We start from the raw sequence: 15,309 nt of genomic DNA, 5'->3' as shown, positions 1-15,309 counted from the left end.
GTATAGTTAGTTAGTTACCCGGCAGCTCCACAGTAGGCCCGATTGGAGAATAGAAGAACGACTGTACTCTGGTACTGAAATTTGGTCTTTTTATACCAAAGCTGAGGCTGTATTTGTGGTTTCTTAATTACTTTCTATTTTCCATTTCCGTGGGTCTACGTGAGGAGAGCCTGGTCATTTAACAATATATGAAAAACAACATTTTCCCGACACCTGATGGTTGCAGGTCAAGGTGACAAAAACATGTTTTGAAATTAACAGTTCCCTATGGCAAGAGGCCACTGAACCACCATTACACAGAAACACTTACGATACCTTTTGCCTTAAGTCTAATATATACATTTGACAATCGTTTCTCTATTCCCAAGAGAAATCCTTTGACTAACAGTTACACAGTACAGGCAAAAATAGACAAAAAGTAGGTGAACATGAATCAAGTATAAAGATTACTTCAAGAGGAAAGACTGATTCTCACTGCAAGCAACATAAATCTGCTAAAAGTATCTTTGGGAATGAATTCATAAATTACGAGAGCGACAATGTTAATCCAAAAGAATAACCCAAAAGTTGTCACCTACAACACCTCCCTCCTTTTTGATGAATTTTTCATTCCTTTGTAATGAAAAATTCAACAATAAGGACAATTTATCTTTTCTCTTCTTATTATTTAATTTTGGTTAATTATTGCTTCTTTTTAATTTACTCATTTACATGTCAGAGCCATTATTCTTTTGTGTTATCTTGTTAAAATATATATTCGTGGATATCGTAAACTATCATTGTTATACAACATTTTACACTCATTTATATTTCTAGTAACAACAATATATCACTATTTTACCTAAAGATAAATGATACATTTTTTAATATCTTAACAGTTCGTCTACATATTCATTTTGAATATTTACATTTTGTTTGCTTGCATACTCTGTGTGCGCTTGAATTGAAGTGTACGCTTTGTACTTATTTGTCCACCTTTTTTTTTCTGAATTATACTTGAACCTTTTCATACAAGTCATACGTATCCTGATTACCGTTGTTTTGAGGTTACATATATCCAATTGTTAGTGACACAAATCTGCCTTAGTCAGTTTACAATATGTTGGTAATAATCCATTAAAACTCTATGTTTGGATTAATTTGTTTTCGTATTCCACATGGTTGTGTTGATTTAGAATAGCTATATATATTTATTTTCGTATGCCCTATTAACAAGCTAACATTTATTATTGTACACTGAATTCCTTCGTTTGGTACCTGAATAAAAGTTTTGTTGTCCACTTCTCCGAGAGCAATGTAAAAAAAAGATGATACTCGTAGCTGTTTGTCATGTGTAGTATGGTAAACAACTCAAACCTGTACTCTTGTCAATGTATTTTATTTCTAACTGAACATAAACTTGCATAGTAGTATATGGAATCTTACTACGTTATAAGGTTTATATTGTAGGTTAGTAGTCATTAGCAGCTTAGTTATGTAAGCCAGAATTCCATTGTTTAACAATTACATGATATTATCTTTGAATCCTTTATACTGATGTGATTTTCTTAAACTTGTAGGTATTGATAATTTCCTTTTTGTATTTTTACTTGCCGTAAACTTTTTATTTTAAACGATATTATATAGCGTTATGTACCTGTAAAGTACCGTACACCTTTGAGCATCGAAAACTTTTTGTAATAATACATTTTAATATCTAACTACCAATTCTCTTAAATTACTATGAATATTCACAATTTAAATTCTCTAAACTAGAGGTGATCCTATTTTTATATATACGTCAATTGAAATTAGGATGTCATTCACCTCTTTTCTTTCTTTCATGGTTTTGACATATGAGTTACCTTTAAATTTAACTGTTTTTCCTTGATTCTATCGACTCGGACTAATACCTGGTTTACAAATATTGAACATGGAGTTTAATTACTTCGGACAATTGGATTCTTGAACAACTTTTTTGTCCGTTCTACAGTATTTTACACTTTAACTCCGTAAGATTTACAAAGGTCAGCAATTCCCATTCTCAGGAATATAATTGAATTTCTCCTATATGATCATAGTGCAGTCCTGAAGTGTCTTGGAAGTGTTCTATTTGAACTCCCAAACCATTAACTGCTCTTGTGAAACAAACTATTTGCACTATGTGCAACCACATCTTTCTGTAATAGAAAGAAACACTAAGTATCCTACGTGATACTCATCGTTAGTACAACTTGAACCATTTTGCATATCCTGCGGTAACTCTTTTACCTATATGCCAACATTTTACATCTTTGACTGCTACCAATTTAAAAGGATCTCTACTCTGAGAGTCTCGTTTCTTCGATCTTGTCGAATAGCTTCATCACATTATCTTCGTAATTGTGGCGTCACAATTTGATATTTTTTCTTCTTGTTAATATCTGCTTCTTCCTGGTTGTTGTTCCCCTTTTTCATAGGCTGTTTTTTGTTCGCTTTGCCGCTTGTATTAGACAATGTACCTTCCTGATCTTCCTTCTCGGAAAAATATGTCATCAGGAATCTTCTACCTTGAGCACATGATTGACTGGGTATCTGCAAACGATCAGATAATAAAAGCTTCTTTTCACTAATTTCATTTGACACTTACCCTTATCATCCTTGTTTGTTGTTCTTTTGAATGGTTCTAGGTGTCTTTGCATAGTTGTTACTGTTGACAGATGGGAATTATTTTGTGCAAAGGAGTCCCAAAAACGTCCAATCTTCTTTTCTCTCCCTGTGAGAATTTCAGAAAATGTGAGAAAGTTGTGTTCACTTTGAAAATAACTGCATTTATAGACTTTGCGCCCGCTTCGATCATTATTACTCTTAAATTTAGCTTATCGCACTCACTTTCACTGTCGTCTGATGTTTCGTTCTAACTTTTCTTGGGTTCAACTTGGGTGATATTTTACCATTTATCTCTCCTTTTGTATTTGATAAAACTCTGCTGTCACATGTCCTTTTCCAAGCGTTTCCTTTTCCACTTTACATGCTTTTTACACTGTGATACTTTGTAGATGTCCTGAAGTCACTCGAATCGTCGGTTCGTGAGTCGAACTGATATTTCATAATACAACATTCTAGTCTTAATCCTTTTTTTCTTGCTTCTTCTGGTAATGGATCCACCGTCCTGACTCCGAGACATGAGATTATGGATTTCTATATAAATGCATCATATTCTGAATAAAGATCGCTGCACTGTTCCTTACGAATAGGTTCTATATTTTCGAAAGCATCGAAAGGACTTCTAATAGCCAAAAAATAAATATATGTATTATCACCCTTTATGTTCCTTTTTTTTTTATTGTGTTATATTATTAAATTTCATTGAGCACTTAAATTATAACTGTGTTATCAAGTTACATGTCGTTGATGGTACGATTTCCTGATAATCTCCACCATGGTCACTACATATACATATATTCTTATTGAAATATCCCATAGTCTTGTAATTAGATAAGCCATCTTCGGAGTCCTCTTTTGATGAATAATGTAACCACTTATTTCTGGAGCCTTTCTGAGTTTTCTTCACTGCGCCGCTGCTTGATTTTAAAAGATTCCCTTTTTGTTGGGCTTCAGTTCCTGTCACTGATCTTACTTGTATTAAGGCGTTTACTGGAACAACATCATCACTTATCCTTCTTAAGATTAGTTATTTCATTAACATGCAAACAAAACTAATCTGTTTGTTTGGGTTTGCTACGTAACAACCAGTGTTGGCAGACTATGCTCATTTGTCCTTTTACGTTTAACGTTGTAGCAGATGCTATCTCATTGGTTCCTTCGGACGGAGATCTCCTTTTCTTCTACCTTTGGGTCTCGTACCCAGTTTCATCGAGTTTGCTTCCTTCGACATCCTTTGTCTCATATTTCTTCTTGAAGAGCCAGTTCTACAATTGATCCTAGCGATGTAGAATCTTCCGCTTTACTCCGTACCATCATCTGGATTCGGCCACTGCAGAGCCCTTGCATAAAGCTTGCTTTGGCGAGAATTTCCACTAAGGACTTTGCTCCTTGTAATTTTGCAGGTTATAAAATTCTTGCTATTGCTGGTCTGAATTCTGATAGTAACTTATCTACTTTGTAAGCCCAATCAGCAACATTTTCTGCCTTTCCCTGTCTAGTGTTAAAGAGTTGACAGTCATAAAAATCTATAGTCTTGTGATCCGAGTAAGTTTCTATCAGAATATATTTTACCACTACTAACTAATAATCTAGCTTTAGCATTTCCTGTTGCCTTCACACATTTCAGTTGGGCATGCTTACTAGTGTGAACTAGTTCGAAAATCACAAATTGATAGGAACTCCTGCAAATTTTCTCTCTTTCCAGAAAACGGAGTCGTAATCAGTTTAACACTTCAGGAATACTGCAATAATCGGAAAGATCATTAGGAGTTGGGCTTCTCTTCCTTCCCTATTCCTTGGCATATTGCTGGACACTTTAAACCTTTGTATATCTTACAGACTGCTATATATATAAAAATATATTTACTTACTTTCTTTGTTTACACTACCATCTTATTCGTAAACTAAAGCGTAAGAGTAGCTCCCCCCATAAACTAAGTTATGGAACACTTTCTCCTTGGAGCGTGACAAGGGTAACAACTCCTCCCTCGGGACACGGATATAATCTACTGCTTCGGTCCTTATCCATCTACATCTTAACTGGCACTTAATTTCGAAAGTTATAGATGTAATCTTGGCTTTCTTCCCAACAATCACAAAGAGACATAAGTTTTTGTTAAAATTATTGGTTAGCTTACTTGCTTGCACTTTCGTTGCGGTCCTCCAAGTTGGCAACTGTGGCGACTTTTGATGTTTTCAAAGGGGGCCCGGTCACCCTCTGGTCACCAAGTTGGCGGTTAGTTGGCTTCAGGCTGGCCTTGCCTGAGTTTGAAGTCCTGTCTGGACAATGGCGTGAAACTGTAGTCGTTCACCAAAAACTGAAGCTGAATGTCCCGTTGTCGTCTTTGTGTGTTGAATTCCACCTTCAACCACCACTGCGTCTAGTAGTAGGAAGCTTCTTCACTTCTCGTTGTGATAACAAAGAAATATTCTATCACTGTTAGGACTACGGCAGTTGTATCAACGATATCTTAATCTAACGGACTGACGAGATTGCTGGAGGTACTGATCTAGCCGTTTGGAACACTGACGGTCGACGTCTTGTGGAGCTGTGGCTTGTGGGGCACTGTCACTGTGCAGGGCATGCTACCGTGGAGCTGTCGGGTTTACGTTTACTGTACTGAAATCACTTACGTTTGAATCTGCGCTATGGATTTTTTAGCCGAAGGCTCTGTTATAAGATTTCCTACAATTTCCATCACAATTTAGGCCGCGTTTAGAGTCATGTCGGGTGTTAACTATCTGATCATAACGACATCAAAGGTGAACCTCCCATATGCAGCATTCGTTAACTCTTGCACACTTTCAACCCGGAGTTCCCCTCTTGCACTCACTACTTCTCGCAATTGCGAAAAGATCTTCGATAAAACGTTAGCGTCATCACCTCTCTGCCACAAGATTAGCACTTGATGTCCTACTTGAATATGCTCCATTGTTTTGTTGGCTCTTGTCTGGAAGGTTCTTCACCAATGGATGGGGGTTGGTTCCCAATGAACGGGATGAATTCTGTCGTGAGAGTAATTTACTTGAAGTCCGGACACTTCCCGTCGCTGCCACCAATTTTCATGTTGTATCCTCGGAGAGGAGGGGTGGAGAATACAATCTTTCGAAGTACGTGTTCGTTGGTCCGGTGAAAACTTAGTAGTTAACTTCAAATAAATAAGAGTTCGTACTTGAGGTTTTAAATATATATGTATTGAACGAAATCACTGGAGACACTACAATTACACTTACAGTCAGTCACATGTAGATTTGGGGGTATCCCAAATTACACTTACACTCAGTCACATGTAGATTTTTACAAGTCTTTACCGACACCAAGTTCTACAATTAGTCTTTCAGACTAAACACAAGGAATATTATCCATAGGTATTTAAGACGATAATTACCATGTACCCGGCCGTTTGCTAGGTATAGTTAGTTAGTTACCCGGCAGCTCCACAGTAGGCCCGATTGGAGAATAGAAGAACGACTGTACTCTGGTACTGAAATTTGGTCTTTTTATACCAAAGCTGAGGCTGTATTTGTGGTTTCTTAATTACTTTCTATTTTCCATTTCCGTGGGTCTACGTGAGGAGAGCCTGGTCATTTAACAATATATGAAAAACAACATTTTCCCGACACCTGATGGTTGCAGGTCAAGGTGACAAAAACATGTTTTGAAATTAACAGTTCCCTATGGCAAGAGGCCACTGAACCACCATTACACAGAAACACTTACGATACCTTTTGCCTTAAGTCTAATATATACATTTGACAATCGTTTCTCTATTCCCAAGAGAAATCCTTTGACTAACAGTTACACAGTACAGGCAAAAATAGACAAAAAGTAGGTGAACATGAATCAAGTATAAAGATTACTTCAAGAGGAAAGACTGATTCTCACTGCAAGCAACATAAATCTGCTAAAAGTATCTTTGGGAATGAATTCATAAATTACGAGAGCGACAATGTTAATCCAAAAGAATAACCCAAAAGTTGTCACCTACAACAAAATATTCGAGAACTGCCTGCGTTCAGTTCGCAGCCCACAGTTAGAATCTCGCATTGTCGAGTGGATTGACCATTCCGTGCATGTGTAACAGCTTCGTAAAAACACTCGCAGATACCACAGCTGTTTTGATGCCTGATGAGAAGAAATGGGCAAACACACATACTCAGATGGTTGCAGCACACAATATTAATGCTTGGAAACAGAGGAGTCGTGTTGTAAAGAATGTTCCGATTTCACGTTCTAAATAAAATGGCAGCCTTAAATAGTGGCGACGATTTAAGGGATAGATACTCCTCCTCTTCTTTTTTTTTTTTTATTTGCCTCCTCACTATGGCCTCTTAATGGTAAGCCTTGTCTACCAAGAGAAAGTAAATTTTCCTTGCACCGCCAAACCCCCAGGGTTTTGGAACCCAATCGCCACCACTGGCCTTAAACATGCAATCCTGAGGTTCTATCTATACCTCTTAAAAATATGTTGTTAGTGTAAGACTGCTTGCTTGTATAGATTCAATTGTCTTATGGGGTATTGTTGCTTTCCATTGTTATGCGGCAATAAAGAGGGCCCAAAATACAAGTTTCCACTGTATTTTTACTTATTTCGGCTTGTAATATCTTGATTAAACAACACTACCCATTTTTTTTACTCGGCATAAAAGCTCACTATTAGCACTCACTGAAATAGCACATTACTTGGATATTGACGCTGTTAGTAGATATAACCCTTTAAATATTAAATTATTTCGAAATCCGCAACTTTAGAATTAGGCTTTTCTCAAAACAGCAAAAGGGAAGAGTAAAACTTGGTATACCTTATTGTAGCTGAATATACAGCGGAAGTCAAAATGATGTTCCCGATTTCGTTCATTTCTTATACGAAAGGTAATGAGCTTTTCTTGCATAAGTAATTTTTTTATGGAATACAATCTCAAAAAGTTCTTTTTCTTTCGATTGAAGACTTGTAGTTGCGCTGAAGGCCACCAGAAGGCAGTTTAGTAGCAGTGAGAAAAATGGGTACCACTGGACAATAGAAAGCGTTCTTTATTCTCGTTCAGCGACATTTCCAAACAAGATTTGTGGCAAGTCAATTAGAAAATGCTACAACATTGGTGGAATTGCGTGAGCGCATCACTGCAGCCATAGCCGACGTGGACCCTGACATGCTAGGAAGAGTGTGGCAGGAACTTGATTATAGACTAGATGTGTATCGTGTAACACTTGGATCACACGGAGAACATTTATAATACGCCAGGAAAAATATTTTGAGTTTATCAATCTGTGTGTGTAATATCAGTCATTTTACGTATCATTACAATGAAATAAATAGACACTGAAATCGGGAACATCATTTAAACTTACGCTGTACATACTAACACATGGAAATAAAAAATCATTGGAGCCTCGTCCTATTTTTGAGGGGAAAACATTAAAATGTTAAGAAATGTCAATGTAAATTATCACACTTCCTTCGCTATCAGAAAGAGGAACAGACCTTTCTCCTACCCTTCTATGTTCCAAATGGAACAGTTCCTGTCTTGAAAAGTTGTGGAAGAGTTTCAGTTTTTCTTTCTTTGATGAGTAGAGTAGTGGTAATGCGACCTCTTTGTAATCAAAGGGCTCCGGGTTTAATGCAAGGTGGAGGTACAAGTTGTTCGGATTCCACTTTAAACTACAAGACCACAGTCCCCCCGAAAAGCATTTATGTGCATAAAGTGGGTTTAAAAATAAAACTCTACCGAACTCTACATACAGTGACATACCAAGAACTTTCGTTAGCCATCTTTTTGCCACCATTTCCTGCTTTAGACATTCTTTTTACTGGGCCAAAGAGGGACTATGATTCCCTACACCAGGAATGTTCATCCCCCTCAAGGTCCTGAACGCAGTCTCCCAAATAAAGAATTTCAAGGCAGCAAGCATAAGGATAATAGTCCAAAATTCATAACTAAATTCGATCATCATAACCCCCCAATATTATATTGATAAATATAGTAACTGGTTTTAATTTGGATGCAATAGCCTGTCAAGTGGTCGATAGTTATATCTTAAAATGTATGTATATTCGACACGCAGAAAGCTAGCACATTGATTTCTTAGATAATTTGAAATGTCAGAAAATAAATTATGTGTATGCCGTGTTTTCGGACGGGGAATATATGTTAAAAAGCCCACAACTGAATGATAAGATAGAAAAATCTAACTGGGCACACCACTTGCATATGCATGATTTTCCTTTTCGGAGGCGGCCGGAATTGTAAAGGTAGATAGATATTACATAGCTGCTTCACTATGTTCTGGGAGAAGACGGGATATAAAATATTTCATAAATATTATTTTTTGCCTTCCTTTTTAAAGTTGTTCAAAGACAAATATCGGGAGGTCGTTTTAAGGGGAGTTTGCTTTTATCATTTTGCCCTTTCCAGAGTTTTTTAGTGCTTTCATTTGAAAAAATTGATTTTCTCAAAATTTCAGAATTTCATATTTTCTCAAAAATTCATAGCTAATTGTGGAGCTGCAGCACCATCATCTCCCCCAACTCGTACCCTGCGTACACCAGTGGGGCAAACCAAATATTCATGCTGCAGTTGTCTTAACCAAAACTTGTTTGTTCGTATGACTGATTCAATTATCGTTTCATACACAGAGCCGTAGATAGTGAAAATAGAATTTGTTGCCTCCTGCAACAAATTCTCCTCTTAGGCTTAGAGTATTTCAAAGTAAAACAAATCTGGATTGTATCTCACGTGTACAATTCACTTTCTGCGACAAGTTTGGTATGCACATCTTACATTACATATTTTCCTGTTGTATCGGCTTCTTTACAATGCGTTAGTATGTAGTATATTAAGTACAATTATGACAGCACACAGAACAGACAATACAGTAGTATTTTTAATAGAACTACTTCGTTAAAATGGTGCACCTGCAGGAAGAAATCGCATGGGCCAAGTCCTGTGAATAGGCTGGATGGGGAATAAATTCGAAGCAAAATTAGTGCAATTTTGCCTTTGGGACGCTCGATTTGTGTGATGGCCCGTTTTCCTGTTGCAAAAGCAATTTTTGAGCTGTTTAGAAAGTGATTCACCTAATGAACTACGGCATCATCTCCTGAAAATTTACTAAAACATTCAATCAACACCAAGAATATTGGTCGTGTCTGGCAATGTAGCCGCCGACCTTCGTGGCGGTGTGATTAGCACAGCGCGCTACGACGCCAGGGACCACGGGTTTGAATTTCGGGCTGTGCATGAGTGTTATTTGTGAGTGTTCCTTCATCAATTTTATCATATTATCACTCATTCTCATCGTCGCGATCAGCCCAAAGTGAAAGAAAAGCGACGCTAAATAACAAAAAGGAAATCAAATCGTAATGTAGCTACAGTATAATCCTTCACAATCATCTTATCAAGACCCAAACAGGGATAATTGCGAGCGAAGATAGCGGGAAAATTTTTATATCTATTTATTTGCTCACTTACAAGAATATTACATTAATTTAATTTTGCGTCAATACTTTCAAAGGATGCCGTGCTATTTACTCTTTCCCAAATTATTCTCCACTTGCTCATGGGCGCCAAAAACGAAAAGGGTGCATCACTAAGAAATGGGGTGGAAAAGTGGTTCAATATCATGTAAATGGTAAGACAAGAACTACAATAATCTTTTCGTATATAATATCACATAATGTGAACCGTAAAAATTGTACTTTTTTTTTTTAGATGTGACTTTTAGCGCTCTATCCCCTTTTTCTTCAATCCGCTGTTGTACACTGTGCGAAGCACTGCAAGCGAATCGAGCAAGAAAATAATTAGGGCATTAATTAATTAAGAACTGGCAATAATACTAATTTAATAAAGAGTAAATATTTTCACACGGTGGCGCGACCTTTAATCCTTTCAAATTGTTCTCTTCCTGCCTCTTCAGCACCCGCTTTGTTGTCTCTGAGCTCGTGGCGCCCCCGTACCTGATGCTATGCCAAACCATCTCTCTACCTTCATTATCCTAAAGTGGCAGAAAAGTAACGTAATATAAGGAATTCACTGGACTTCTTATTTAGTAGGCGGTGCTCTATTTTACTTCACTACATTTTCATGCATCAGATGTTTGTTTTAGGAGAGAAGGAAGAGAGGCGGATGGCTATGACACCCACTGCAATGCCGCTTAGCGAATAATCCAGAGTAAAGTCCATTTTATACCATACGATCATCAAATGGTATGGTGTCTAAATAATGATTGTCATACGAATTTTATGCTAAAGCGCTAAATATTGATTGCCCCTCCCCGAACTTCAAAGTTCGATCCCCCCTTACTATGGAAATTCTGTGCCAATCTGAAACTTAGCATTGCTATCCAATGTATGACCTCGAAACGTTGGAAGCCAACTCCAATTTAACCTGACTGGTAACCCGAGAACACTTGTTCGATTTGATTTTGATTTGATTTAGTTTATTTTACTTCGCGTTTTGTGCCTCTTGGCTAATTTGCGAAGATGGGGATGAGTGATGAAATGATGAAATTGATGAATGGACATTCACAAACAACCAAGCCCGACCGTGATTCGAACCCGGGACCCTTGGCGTCGCAGCGCGATGTGCTAACCACTCGGCCACAGGCTCGGGGAACACTTGTTCGAATTTTGTATACTTGTTTAAATATTTAAAAAAATATGTAGGGTAAGTACATGTATTCCATTCAGACTTTTGTTATATTAGGATATTCCAGTTAACGATTTGCTTGTTTATTTTGTTGAAGGAGTCTTGAAGAAAATTGTCAACGGGGGAGGAAGGGTGGCTGGAATTAATGGGAAACCAGAAAGCAGCAAGAGCGAAAGACACGAATCAGGAAACATAAACAGAAGCCTGTTAGAATAACGAAAGAATACGCAACAGAAAATATAGCTGGGAAAGTCTATTGTAAACGCAGAGTGTGTACATTGAAACAGAAAGAGCTTTCAACAAACGCCGAATATGAGGATAAAGTGGACTTAAAACATACAATGACCATCCATCTCAGAACTGAAAATCTGCGTTTTACACGTAGGTAATATATAAATTAGTTATGATTGTTGACTACAAAAGTTAAGTGTAAGGCTCAGTCTATAAAATACTATATATGGAATGTAAATATATGAAACACTATTCAGAAACATATAATGCCAAAAATTATTTTCTAAAAAATATGTTTGTATGCCGCAGGAGCGACTATCACTGTGAAATGCTGTGTGATTTGTTGTTCACACAAAACGTTATTGTGCACGATTGAAATTTCTTGCTCATAGTAATGAGTTGGATTAAGTCTTACAGAGGAACTGTGCCAGTGTCTGCGGTTGAAACAAATGAAAACGTTATTTGTCGTGCTTTTTGCCAAACAACTGTTCCCACCAAGGATTTTTAAATGTTCATGTGTTGCTCAGTTGACCTCCTCTTTTTCATTCAGGGTCTTGTGCGAGTCGTATGTCGGAAATAGGAAAAATGAAGAAGGGTAAAAAATAATGAATTTGATAATCGATATTCATCACCAGATGTTATTAATTATTAAATAAAGACGATTTCGGTGGGCAGGTCATAAAGCACGAATGGGAGAAGAAAGAAAACTTACAGAATCCTGGTTGGGAAACCTAATTGTAGGAAACTTATAGAAAGGCCAAGACGAAGATGAAATGGCAATAAATAAGATGCTTATAAGGAAACTGGTAACAATGGAGAAACCTGAATTAATCTTACCCATTGTAGGAACGGATAAAAAGTTTAGGTTGCTGTGACAATAAACTTTCCACTTTAGAGTTTAAGTTCGAGTTTGTGTTTTAAGTCCACTCTATGCACAGTATGGCTAGCCGGGACTGGGCCTACAGTTTAAACTGTGATCTGAACCATTATGTGCCTCAATCAGTTTCGAACCCGGGATCTCTCGATTACAAGGGGACGCTAGCACTTTCCGCTTTAGGAATGCCAGAGAGTTAGTTAATATTTTCTAATTACTTTCACTTTCAAAACTTAAAGTTCAACAAATCTCGACTTCTGTGGAATACAAGTCAGTGATATTTGTGTCAAGAAGTGTAACTCAATTAGACGCACACGAGAGAGCGTAGAAATACGTCTAAAGTGCAAGCACCTAGCATAGGGTGATTGCCATGGCAGTTTGTATCACAAAATGGTCGACAAATTAAGTTTCACTCGGGTCTGTCGGACCCCTCGTTACCTTTCAACGTCTAAGATAACGGATTCGTTTTTGGAAGTAGCCGGTTGTAATTCACGCGTTAAGCTTAACGCCCACTGAGACGTTGTTAAACGCTGCAACAGAACGCAACAGACGCGTTTCTGGCGTCTCAGCGTGCGATAACCTTTAAGATAACATGCAGACTTCTGGCATGGAAATTCCGTGTGTTTCCCTGTAGTGGAAGCAGACAACAGAAGTTCTGTTGCTTACTGTTGCCGCGTCTCAGTGGGTGTTTAACTTGAAGTTTCCACCGTCACTTGAGACAAATGCTGCGGAAATATTTCATTTCCTCTTACTCACAGCATGTCTTACTCCAGTGGAGTGGTTAACGTTGTGAGGGTACTAAATGTGACAAAATAAATTATCATTGGGTCCCGAAGACCCAGGTGTGTCGTTAGTGTTACTTTACATCGACTAAGCTAAATCGAGGATAGTGAACGAAGACATCCTTTCAATCTTGAATGATCCCCTAACAGATATTGACGAATATCAGTGGTGCTGATAGTGAACATGAATGAGGTACAGGGGAAAGCTTAGAGAAAGATAGTACTGGAGGTGAATCTGCCAATGTAGAAGAATATGTAGAAGGAGCTGAATATTTATTTATTTATTTATTAAACAAACGATGCCACATAACATTGTTCCATTGAGGCATACATACATTTTGTGCATTACATATATCTGTGCATTATATTTGTGCATAACATAAATTGTTTCACTAATTACTATACAGACGAAACCCTCACTCCTTTCTCCACTGGGCCAGTAGGGCTCCTTTGAATGATTGAAGTGACAGGCTGTTTATATCAACGTTCGGATCATTTTCTACCACTTCATTATAATTTTTACCCATTTTCCAATATCAGATATAATTACATACGATACTATATAGCGTGCTCATCAAATTAAGATTAAACCTTCGTTCAAATTTTTTAATGTTAAAGTGCGATACAAGCTCAGAGTATGGAGTGAATTTAGGGTACACTTTGTATTCTTTGTACTTTAGATACCTCAAGAATTTGGACTGAATCACCTCTATTTCCCTCATCTGTTTTTTTTTTGTCCAAGAGCTGCCATATTACCGATGCATATTCTACGAGTGAGCGTACTACGGAGACATACCAAGTTATTAATATTGATGTACTCTTCAGATTTTCCCCACATCATTTTATGAAACCTAATTTCTTATACGCTTGGTTAACGATATGATGCATATGCTTTTGTAGACATAGATTTGCGTCATATGTGACACCAAGATCCGTGAATGTAGTTACCTTAGCTATTTGTTTTCCTTTCATGATACTGGAAGTTTATTATTTTTTGAGCGTTTGTTATAGCCATTACCTGACATTTATAAAGATTAAATGAATGTCTATTATTTTCGCTCCATTGTAGTAATCTATTTACGTCTGCTTGCAAGTCAAGGCTGTCTTCGTCAGAGCAAATTGTTCTAAATATTTTTACATCGTTCGCAAATATAAGGCAACGCGATTTCGTAGTAATTTTCGGGATGTAAGTAAGGAGTGGGCCCGGAAGGAATAGGGTATTCCCGAGATTTGAATCCTCTGTAATTGACAAATTGTTTTCGGTCCATTAGGTAAGATTTTACCAGCATAATTACCCTTTTTGAAAATATTAAAATACGATAGCTTCTGAAGTAAAATGTCATGATTTACCGAATCGAACGCCTTTGCCAGGTCAGCATAGAATACATCTACCTGTCTCCTTTCGTCTAATTCATAAGCTACAAAATGTGCAAATTCGGCAAGGTTTATGATTGTCGACCTCCGCGATATAAAACCATGTTGCATGGGAGACTGACAAATCTAGTTCCTTTTATGGTAAAAACCTTGCATAAATTGTTTTGAAAAGTGAGAATGGTACTATACCAGCGCCAAACTGTAGTTCTGTTATTTTTCTTATTTCTATGTTCATAAGAAATATAATTAGTATTTAATTACTGGCACATTAGGGCATCTCACATTTGAAGATTGGAGAGAATGACGAAGATACTTCCTCATGTACACTCATTTCTATACACGCATATTTTGTCATGATATAAATATATTTATCAAAATACATTGTTACGGTGTGAATATATTTTTTATCATATGAACAGTCTGTTGTTTCAACTACCAATAAACACATTTAAAGGCAGCATGAACAAATATTGTGCATTTCCAGTTTTTTATGTACATGAAAAATAAAATAAAAAGCTGGGTCACAGGGACCTAGGTGTCTTTTAAGTGTAACGTTTTTTAGGTGTGTCGGTTAAGGGTTAACATTTTTGTCTTTGAATAACTTTTAAAATGAAGGATAAAGGTAGTAATTATGAAATATTTTATAGCATATCTCGCTTTTTATCCAACGAGTTTTGCAATTCGACCCCCTCCAAGAAAATCCTGCATACGCTAGGGGCTTAAGGTGCAAGTTGTTGGGTTATTTTTTGTAAGTGCACTGATTTTCCCACCACCGTT

Source organism: Lepisma saccharinum, unplaced genomic scaffold (assembly GCF_977018435.1).
Source record: "Lepisma saccharinum unplaced genomic scaffold, izLepSacc3.1 HAP1_SCAFFOLD_715, whole genome shotgun sequence".
Lineage (NCBI taxonomy): Eukaryota > Metazoa > Arthropoda > Insecta > Zygentoma > Lepismatidae > Lepisma > Lepisma saccharinum.
Note: the sequence above shows the minus strand (reverse complement) of the source record.